The sequence below is a fragment of the Drosophila santomea genome, chromosome 3L, assembly GCF_016746245.2.
Source record: "Drosophila santomea strain STO CAGO 1482 chromosome 3L, Prin_Dsan_1.1, whole genome shotgun sequence".
NCBI lineage: Eukaryota > Metazoa > Arthropoda > Insecta > Diptera > Drosophilidae > Drosophila > Drosophila santomea.
Window position 1 is genome coordinate 21,962,730 of NC_053018.2, and position 11,574 is coordinate 21,974,303.

Below are 11,574 nucleotides of genomic sequence, written 5' to 3' on the forward strand. Positions count from 1 at the left end.
GGTTATGGCTATATGGCTATATGACTGTGTGGCTGTGAAGACAAAAGGCCTGGGCCATGGAGTTTTGATGGAGGAACCAGAACCGAACAAAACCAAGTCAAAGTCGCGTGTAGTATCTCCCCTCTTTATCTAGGACCCCCTCTCTCACTCTCTCTCTCTCTCTCTCTCTCTCTCTTTCTCCCCGCCGCACAGCAGTAGGCAAATCACTTCCGTTCAATGAACCCATGCGTAAGCTGGGTTTTTTTTGCTTTTGCTCTTGCCTTTTGCTTTTCCTTTGCTATTGCTATTGCCATTGCCTCTTGGCTATGCCACACACACACTCACACACACGCGCGCTCGCACACCACACACACACTAACAGCCAGGGACACACAGACCCTCACATGTGGCTCAGTCTCAGTCTTTTCACTTCGCCTTTTACATACAGATGTGGTGAAGTTAATAGAAGCGCCTGGCTTATAGCCACTTCAACTTTAAATTGTGTCAGGAAAATAACTACGAAACTTACTTTTAATATGTGTGATAATTACGAACTAAGCAGCATTAAGCCATATTTGCTAAACAAAGGTTTTATTGTTGGAAAATACCAAAAATTAGATATTAAACTTCATATTTGTATTGGTATCAACACGAAAATCCAAGACATTGCTCTTAAAGTATTTTCCCCGACTGTAGGAAATTCCCACAGTCGCATACACGTGCAAGCAGAAGAGTTCCCATTGCTTTGTCGTCTTTGGCTTACCTTTACTCGTCCGTATGGCCTCCCACCTTCGGTTTCCCCCTCAGCCATTTTCCCCGCAGAGAGCATAAGAATGTTACGCATACGCCTCGTATGTTGTCACGGAAAATTTGACTCACTTGGCCGGCACATTCCGAACATCTTTACGGCCGGACATTAAAATGGTTATTATGTTTTGAGTTACCTCCTCCAGTCGTTTACAAAAATGCCAAAAATTTGCGCAAAACGGAAACGAAAACTAAACCAAAAGAGTTTCGTTAAAAGTTCATGAGAAAATAACGAAGCAGCGACGGCGGCTCGATTGACCAGAAAATTAATCGAAAGCTAATTAAGCAGCTGACGACATGGACACACACATATATAGGGCCAAATCAAGGTCTTTTGTTTTTGCCATATCGCCGTCCCTGTCGCGCAATATATCGCTCATACGCCCCATGGCCGCTTATCAAGCGTCTGGTCTGGTTCTTCTGCCTGCTTCTGCGCCGCTTCTTGGCTTCTGGACGGTGTGAGAAAAGGTGGATCCAGGCAGCCGGTCTTGGTCTTATCACCAGAATTCTCGCCTCTTCTCGCTTTTCTCTATTTTTTCGCTTTTTTATGTTTTTTGCGTTTCGTATAAAAGTGCCAACACAGGCGCACAAAAAACAGAGATACCCGTAGAACCCATGGACTTGAGCACCTGTCCGACGGGCCGACGACGTCAACAGCGCTTCCCGCGCCACCCACATGACCACCACGGCGGAATCAGCAGCACTAAACACCGGAGTGGCAGCGACACCACACTCGGAAAAATGAATCTTTGGAATTCCGGAAGAGAGCTCTTTAAACTCGAAGAAATTTGGAATTTCCAGGGAATTTCATAATAGGAATCTGGAATTGCAGATAGCTGTGATTAACAGTGACCTACTTCAAAGATACTGTTTTCAAATTGGAAATCGATGTGGCTTTTTCATATTTACACACTGCTACTATTGAGTTTTAGGTAAATACATCAAAATGTATCTACTGATAGTTTCTCTTACACTTTGTATTTCCTTTCCTGAATTTGTAATACCTTTCTTGAATTTTTGCGAGTGCAAAGCGGCAACACCACCAACACACACAGCAACCGAGCATTTAGATTAGAGAACAGCAACTGACGAACGACGGGCGACAACATTCCCCAAGGTCATCAATAGTGCTGCAGTGGAGCAGTCCGACTTGCGAGGTGGGTGGGATCGGGTGGGATAGCCCCGCTGCAGGCGGGCGGCGACTGATTGAGGGACCCCGGTTCCTTCGATAAGGAAATCGCCAGCAAGATGACCAGCCAGATAATCACGTGTTGCGACGGCACTGCCGACTGCTCGTTGATTGACCCTCAAAAATTTGTGAAATAGTCGAGTGGTTATGGTTATGGCTTCCAGGCTCTCACTGCCTTCAGTTGATAATAAATAAAATCACTAATTGCCACGAGAGAATTTGTTTCCGTACTCTTTTGAAATGCATAATATAACAAAACATATTGAAAATGTTTATTTTTGCATAAATGAAATGCATTGCTTTAAAAGTCATATCTTTCTTTAAAAAAAAGCATAGAAATTATAAATAAATGCAGAGTGGGAATATTAATATTATTATTTAACATTCAGCTTGACTAACCCAATGCCCAGTTAGGTATACCCGATTTGTGGCTCCCCCAGTGATACCCTTTAAACAGAGCGAATCATTGAAGTTCGTAATCAAGTTTACTTACACACACAGCGGCTGAGAGCCGCATATATAGTCATCAGTTCATTCCAATCGGAATCGGCCAGTTGTCTGGGTCGAAGTCTGAAATTTGCTGTTTTATTTCGCTTCGATTTTACTGTTTCTGCGATTGTTGTTACTACGTTTCGAGTTCGTTTCTTCGCCTCCTTTCGTCATTTGTCGTCTTTCCATTGTTTTCGTTGGCGACTTTCCCATAGACTTTTGTATATTTGTATATTTCGATCTGCGTTTTGTCTTCTTTCCTATTCGCCTTTAACTTTTTGTGATATCCGCCAGATGCGATACTTCTGCGCATGCATACATTTTCACCCAACGCCGTCAGCTAATAAATGCTAATTTCTGTTAGTTTCTAAATAAGAAACAAAAAACGGAGGTTCGGGCCTTTTTTATTTGTCTGAAGTCTACACACATTCATTCCCACCATCTTATCAGCTTTGTTCATTCAAGAAATACGTATACAACAAACCGAGATTTAAGATTTGCACAGGAACAAGAACAACAAACACATGATGTTTCCAAACTGGACAGACAAGCGGCGAAATCGCTAATCGATTGACATGCGGTCTTTGCCTGATTGTTTGAAGACGTCTCAAGAGTCCAGCTGAAAAGTTCACAGATTATGAGATTCGCAGGGCTGGCGATAGAGAAAAGTAAAAGACAGCCCAGATTAGTCAACAAATATTTTAATACGCCGTCTGTATAGGCAGAATAAAAAAGGGTGATTTAAAAGTGAAATTAAACTAAACTGCAAAGGGATAATGGGCTAAAGACCTGCATTTTCAAGACAGATTTTTAATCGATGGGGTGAGGCTCCCTTCCAAAAACATTTATAAGTACAATCTGTCCTTCTGAACGTAACACTGAATTGCAAATATGGAAAGTTGAAGCCAAGACATATTGCCAAAAATGTTCAGTTCAGATAGGTCCTAATAGTAAACAAATTTCAATGTACTGAATATAAATTGAATGATCACAATCTCTTTTATTAAAGAATTAGCATATTGATAAGTGGAAATTCCAAAAACGACCCTAAAAGCAATAAATAAAACTGTGATGAAATTCAACTTGTCGATAATATCGAATACCTATTTTTGAATTTAAATTATATGAACTATCTTTTAAATTTTTATAATATTCAATTCTTGTATAATATTCGTTATTAAATTCAGTAGCAAACGACGAATTTGGGAGCAAACTTAAGGCTACTTTTCGCAGCACCATTTAGATGAGATTTCCAAAGAGTCAGGATAGGGGAACTAACCCCCTAAAATGTAGTATAATAATGTTTAGGGAATACCCCAACCCCATATCCTGCTACAAAACTGAGCTGAATCTGCGAGTGGAACACGTCTGGGCCAGAGGAGTATCCGATTACTTGGAGCGACCCTGACTTGTGCCACGTCATGCCACTCGCTCCGTGCGCTTGTGTGTGGTCAGTAGAGGGTATGGCATAGCCTAGCACATACTCATATGTATAGTATGTGGTATGGTGAGCAGTCAGCCAGACAGCAGCGGATGCCGGTCGCAAAAGGGGTGGAGCCCGGGAGAGGGGCCACCTGATAAGGCCATAAAAAGGCGAGTCGAGGCCTAGAAATGAAACGGAAGCTGGCTATCGCTGTGTGAAGCCGTTGGAGCAGATCTACTGACTGCAGTAAAGGCCCAGGCACTTGACTAATGCTCCTCCTATATCGCTTCCCCCGCTCCATCCCTTACTAAATAAACCACACAATAGCGCGATAGCCGAAGAAAAAAGGAAACAGCGACAGAAACTCTTTTGCTTCTTGGAAATTTGTCTCGACAATCAGCAGACTCCCATGACTTAGGCAACATTCTTGGGTTTCTCACACAGTTAAAAAAGAGGCATGCCATTAGGTAATCAATTTAAGTGCACACTTCAATCTAAATGACAGTACCTTTTAGGGAGAGTACTTTATGTTTTGAGGGTGTTTAAAAGTATAAAATAAAAATTAGGCAATTATTCGTTTACCTTCAAATTTTTTGACTCGTAAACCTTTTTTACTATAACATTTATATGGCAAAACAATTATAATCTATGTTAGAAATGGTAAAACAAAAATAATAAAAATGATTAATGACCGCATGTAATCAAAGTTTCATATAATGCTAATTTCTTTAGTGTTGCATGTCTTTTTTCTGTGTGCACGTTTATTTTTGGCTTGGCAACCGCCCAGCGACCACGCCCCCCGAGTTGAGCTTAGGGCCACTGGCTGGCTGTGGCCTACATTTTCGTGGGGCACGAACCCGTGACTTGAAGCTCCCCAAGTGCGCATGTGTGTGTTTGTCTGTGTGTTGGCTTCATCAATGATTTATTTGCGTTTCGCGTGTGTCTGTGTCCTGCTGAAACTTCCTGCTTGAATGTTTTCGAGTCCTCGCACGCACACACTCGCACACACACACAGAGATACGCGCGCGCACACCCTGCTTTGATCCCTCCCTCCCTCACCGCGCTGCACCCCTCGAAAATGTAGGTCAAATATTTATCTTCCGCCTGGTATTACGTAAGATTATTTCTGTCTGGGGGCACATGAGGTTTAGTTTTTCAGCCAGACAGCAATTAAGGCCCATCATAATTTTCCTGGGAAGGAAATCCCTTCAAAGCGCCGACACATAAGCGCTAAAAACCCATTTACAATCGCCCCATGGCGTCATAGTTCAGTTAATACCTACCGGCCATATACATACATGTGCATACATACATATACTGTGTGTGAGTTTGAGTGTCTGCTTCCATCGCGAATCGAATTGGAATCGCAATGGAAACGCACACGTGCAGTGGAAGTCGGAATTCTGAATTCAGAATTCTGAATCAATGAGCGATTACAAATGGAACCAACTATATGTCTGCTGATAATGCCCGTAGACAGGCGGCAGGGGGAGGTGGAGAAGTCGGGGTATCGGAGTATCGGGGGATCGAGGCCCCTGCCACACCGAATAATTCCACGTGCTGTGGGCCCAAAGGCGAAACTAACAGCCGAAATGTTGAAATTTGAAATTCAAATTTGACAACAAAAACACGGCGGCCTCTCTTTCCATTTACTCCTTCTCTCGTTTGTTTTTTCTACTCATAAAAAATCAAAATAAAATTCCGCAAAAATGTATTTTTATGTCTGGCTGTCTCATGTAGGCCTCGAAAAACATTTCTCCTTTTTGTTTGTGCTTTTGTGCAGATGAATGATCTCTGAGGTGGCTGAAAGGGGGGTGTGCGCTGCATATATATACGTATATATATATATATATATATGTGTATATATATACATATACATATATATGTACTGTAAAAATGTTATTTTGTTCAGCCGAAATGTCGGACCCAATTTTCCGACCGCGCCAAAGAGTAAGGCGGCCAGATAGACCAGATAGACAGACAGAGGAGATATTGGTAAAAATAGACAGACAAATTGTCGCGTCATGCTAGAAACAACAAGTAAAACAAAAGCGAAACAGAAATTCATTTAAAAATAAATTTGAAAACATTGTCAAATGCCTTTGTTGTTCATTGCCTGTGCAATGAGACTAGGGAAATACAATTAAAAAACAGAGCGACAACAAGACAACTAAATATACGTACATACATATACTTGTATATAAATATGTTTGTGTCGGCAGAGCCGGCGTCTGGCATTTTAACTTTTGTTGTCCGCTGTTTGCCTTTTTGGCTTACCGAGAAATTTATGGTCTTGCAACATTTGGACAGATTAACTACCCGCCTTCCTCTATGCATCTCTCCTTCCTCCTCCTCCTTATAAATGAGTTGACCCTGCTCGAAGTTGGACGCGGCAACATTAATTTCAATGAAATGCAATTAGCATAGATAGATCGAAATTCCAAGACGTCGCCTTGATTGCTGCGATCTCTTAACGACGGTTTTTGGTTGCAAAACCTCTGAAAGATACTAAGAAATAAGTATATGAGCTCAAGTATTATCCTACGATAGAGTATTCACTTGAATCATCTTACACAGTAATGCTTAAACAAAATAACTGATTTTCGTGGAAGGACAATTCGACAATGGTAGTTGCAGTGGATTATTTTTCTTGCTGTGTGGCAAACACCATTCTCGGCTTTCATCTTTCAAGTGCTGCCGAGTTTAAACAAAACGACTTGGATTACAATGGCAATGGCAAGAGAGTGACTTCAAAGCGGAAGCGCCGACGCTTGTCGCGCCAATCGCCTTTCTACTCAGACTACTTCTGTCTCATTTGTTTATTTACTTGAAAGAAAATCGATTGCCTCGGGCATAATTACACTCCCAGTGGTAAATGCTTGCTAATTCAATGGGTAAATTGTTAATTTACTTTATAAAATTTATTTTTGCCATGTTCACGGACATAGTTTCTAGAACAGAAAACATTTGGAATGCAGTAGCCAGACTACGTAATTGTCGGGAATTTTCGGCAAACGTATAATTATTCGTACCCCCGTCTGCCTCTGAATCATGACGAACGAAACTCAATTTTAAAAGCATTCCAGACGCGAACTGGCGATTACCAACAGCGATTAATGAGCTATATTGTTTCGTGGTCAACTAATCTGGCATACAAGTGCACCCATTGATGCCGGGCATTCGTATATAAGCATCAAGGCATATGGGTAGCCACAAAATGGCGACTAATCAATCAATTAATATTATTTAAAAACCATTAATAGGTTTTCACTAATCATTTTGTTTGGCCAGAATCGGAAGCTGAGCCGACACTTTTATATAAACGTACGATGGTTGAAAATTATAAATTAGCCACACGCCCTGATATCAATTTGCACGCCTCAACTCTGTGATAGGCGATAGATAAAAGCTAAATAAGGCAAAAATAGAAAAAATGGAAAAAAAGGTTATCATAAATAACAGTGGCGAATAAATGGCAGTGACCATCACAATGACAGAATGATGACGGTCGACTGATTGATTGGTATATAAAGAGAGAGTTTTAAACTTGTGATAACAGCGCTATAAATATGAAGAAGAAATTAATTGAAATGGCTTTGCTTATCTGCAGACAATTGCTGTAATGCAACAACGCAATTCCCCGGCGCTGTGACCCGTGGCGTATGAGTAATCGATGGTATTACGTATACGCCCAGCTAACTGCCATATATCATTCTGGGCTGGAAAATCATCCGAGCCGAAGAAATTGGAGCGCTGACAGTGCTGTACAACACCAGTGGTTGACACACTTTACCAGGGTGGTGGAAAATTTGCTACTTGAGGATATATTTTCTATTGTTCGCGAAAAAGGGCCCACAAAAATGCAGAAAAAAGTGGCAAACCCCACTTCGGCGACTTCAACCCCTCTCCATCCATACATGAACTAGATTTTTCGGTCTGAGAGCCATCCACCGCCCACTTTTTGACACGCCCACTGACCCAGTTATACGGGGTAAGCAGCGCTGGAGAACTGCAAATTCTAGACGTAGGGAACCTAAACCAGGTCAATGAGTCATTGCCCGCAAGCAAACCGGGGGAAAAAGGGAGCCATCTACAGTGCACAAGACTGAAACAACTAGAGTATAGAATGGACAAGAGCGTGGTTATTTAAACATATGAATCTCACTTCTCTTTTTGTGTAATATTTCGAAGCCTCTGTCAATATTTGCCAGCCAGGGAGCCATCATCATCGTCATCATAATGGTGGTGGCCATCGTCATCTGCAGTGGCCAGGCAAACAGAACAAAAGTCGACATCAATATAAATTTCTGGGGTAACGGGCGATTGGGGAAGATTGAAGTGGAGCCGAAGCTAACGTCAAGTCCAAATGGGGAAAAAACCAATCGGCAAATAAACAGAAAGACAGAATCAACAAAAAGTATGACACAATGTTGCAATAAGACAGGGGAACCAGCATAAAGGCGCCGCAAAGTGCAGGAGGTTGAGTGTGGTTGGATACCTAGGCAAAGTATAGAAAAACACAGACTAATGCGTAAATTGTCTAAGTAGGATCAAGAGAGTAGCAATGAAAGCACCGGGAAAAATGTCACCATTTAGGAAAAACAGTATGTATAATGCTTGTTTCTGGGGATTTTGATTAAATTTGAAACCAGTGGTATTCCAATAAGAGTCAAAGCTAGAAATTTTGGAATGTTTAATTCACTAAACAGTAGATCCTGTTTCTAAAGCACACCACCTAATGCATCAAGAATTTGCCTACTCTATTATCAAGTCGTCGCTACGAGAATGATGATGAAATAGCAAACACACCAAATGCGATACGCTGCGTATACGTAACCGCTGAATTATTGCGCATACGATGTGTTTGCACAATGTTTACCACGTGATTTCCCATTAATTACATGCGTTTGCGAATTATGATGAAAAAATATCATGTAAAAACACACCCAACCGCTTTGGTTGGTTAAAACGTTGGAAAAAAATAAGAGCAAAATGGAAATGGATTCTCTGCGCCAGGTTGTTGTTGATGGAATGCACTCGCTTCGCTTAAAGGTCAAACGACATCCTCATCATCCTCATCAACATCATTACCATTTTCATGATGATGATGGGAAAAACGCTGCTGGCTGGGCGAGGTCGACGTCGCTGTTCTCTCTGTCTGCGGTTTATTTCAGTTTTTATTTTTATTTCTATTTTTCCCTCTGCGTTTGCTTCTTTGCATTTAGCTCATTCATTTGCATTCCCTGCCACTGCCACCGCCTCTCGTTTTCCCAGTTTTTTTTCTCCGTCTGTTGCCGTGCGCAGTCTAGCTGCAAACAAAAAAATAAAATCAGAATCCGAATCCGAATCACAAAAAAAGGGTTGGCCTCTCACCGAGGAATTGAAAATAAGAAGGGGTAAAACGCTGACGGGCGCAGGCATTCCGACTTTTCATCTTCTGCGCCAGACAACATTGTAATATTTTGCACAAACTAGACAAAAATTGTTGCCAAAAAAAAACAAGTCAGCTGAAATAAAAATAAATAGAAATCCAATTGCAGACGAAGCTGACGTCAGCTGATGATGCTGCTGCTGATTCCACTTCCTATATAGAGTGTAAATCCCTTTTGCACCAAGGCTAAACTGAATAATAAACAAGCGTCGAATTCTAAAAATGCAATAGAATTTGGTTCAAAGTCAGCCCAAAAGTTTATCATAATATTATTGTTTACGTTCGAATTTAAGACCTGTTTTGATTTCGCCGATTAGTTCTACTTTTACGGGCTCATTTAAAAAAAACCATCCAAATATGAATTTTTCCATTTGATCATAATTTTTTGATCATAACGTGCTCAAATGAGTTTGTTTTCTAGACTTGAAACTATTATAAAAATGGAACTATCTAAAAAGTTAGAAATGGTTTACTGACGTTGAATTCTACAAAAAACTTGAAAAGCAAGACTGTAGCAATCCCTTTTAATCCAATGCTATAAATCGCACCTAAATTGCATCAAAATATCACACGCGATACCGAGAAAATCTAAACTGAACTTCAAACAACAAAGGCACACAATTCAACTGGATTTTTCAAGTTCAATGTCACCTCAATGTATTATGATTGCTGAAGCTTATGATAATGGCCTTAGTTAGTTTATACACCCGGCGAGAATGCGATGATCCTCGCACAACCTTGACATCCAATCAAGGTGTCAATGGCATTGCCTCCGAATGTTTTTTCGGCACTTTTTCTATGGGAGGAGGTGGGATCAAGTGCTGCACTTGACTGTCATTAGCGCGGTGATCATAATCATTGAATTAATAACTTTTGTTGTGCGCCAGAGCAAGAAGGAAAGTTGATCGAAAGTGATCTTCGTTCGCGGCTCAAATCGCGCACTTAATCAAGTGCAATTGTCACCGTGGTGACATCAAAATAAAAAGGAAAAGGACTGAGACTTGATTATATAGAGGCATTATCTCCGGCGTTCAAGGAACCTAACTAGTCACACGAATTAGGAGAGAGATCGAAACAAGTTCCCCCACTACTTGTAAGCTTGCCCACTGTCCGTTCAATGTCCGTTCCACCATAAAAATAGCCACGAAAGCCGTTTCGATGGCTGAAAGTGTTAGCCAACTGTCTGATCTGTCTGGTCTGAATTGATTTGATGTGGTTTGGCCGGGTGCGATGTCTATTTGTATGGGATGTATGAGATCTGAGGTCTGAGGTCTGGCATTCGCCGATTTGCGTCTGGTGTGATCAATTCAAATATTGGATCTATTATTTAAGCACTTTTTCAATAGTTGGCGACCACACGTGCGTCAGAGGTTCAATCGAATGAAATCCGGGCGGACAGTTGAACTGTTGCCAGGTATTCCTTTCTCTTTCGTCGCCATGGTTTTCTAGGGTATCAGGTGATTTGACTAGCTGCACATGTACGAATATATATATATATATATATATTTATATATATATCCATATCCATGTTTGTGCGGCGACTCCAGACGTAAACGAAGTCCCCAGACGTGCTCAATCATTTCACCTGCGATAAAAATAATTGCAACAAGCTGAAACGAGCGGCACAATTAAAAACTCAAAATAACGATCAAACCAACTGTGGAGTGATCAAATATGCTAGTACCTTTTGGTCTAGTGAAACCGGCCTTAAATCCCCCGACTACTTCTGAAGTCGATAAACTTTTACGATCGGAATGGTTGGTAAAATGGAACTATAAATGGAAACTTACCTAGAATGTAAACATGTAAATATAATTAAGCTGGGTGTACTTACTAAGCGAAACTTTCATATTAAAGATAAACTAATACGCCTCGACATTTTTAATTGTTGGTTATGTCTGAGGCAATCGAAGTATTAATCCATAACATTTCTCTCAATGATAGGAAATAATTGCATATGCATATGCAAGCCAAATACTAAATAAATAACATTTTGAATGAGGAAATTATTTGGGTCTAAACTTTTATTATAGCCCAAAGTAACCGTACATATCAGCTTTTGTCACGCTCTACAGTTCGCGGTACAGGGTAGCTGAGCTGGCAAAATAATTATCTGAAAACAAAAGCCATAAAAGGCAGACCGAAAGCAAATGACTGCCAGCCAGCCAGGTTGAGTCACCTGAGACGGTTGAATCCGAGTGACAGCGGCTGGGAATGCGCAAAAGTCTAAAGTGCCACTTGTTGTTGTTGCTGTGC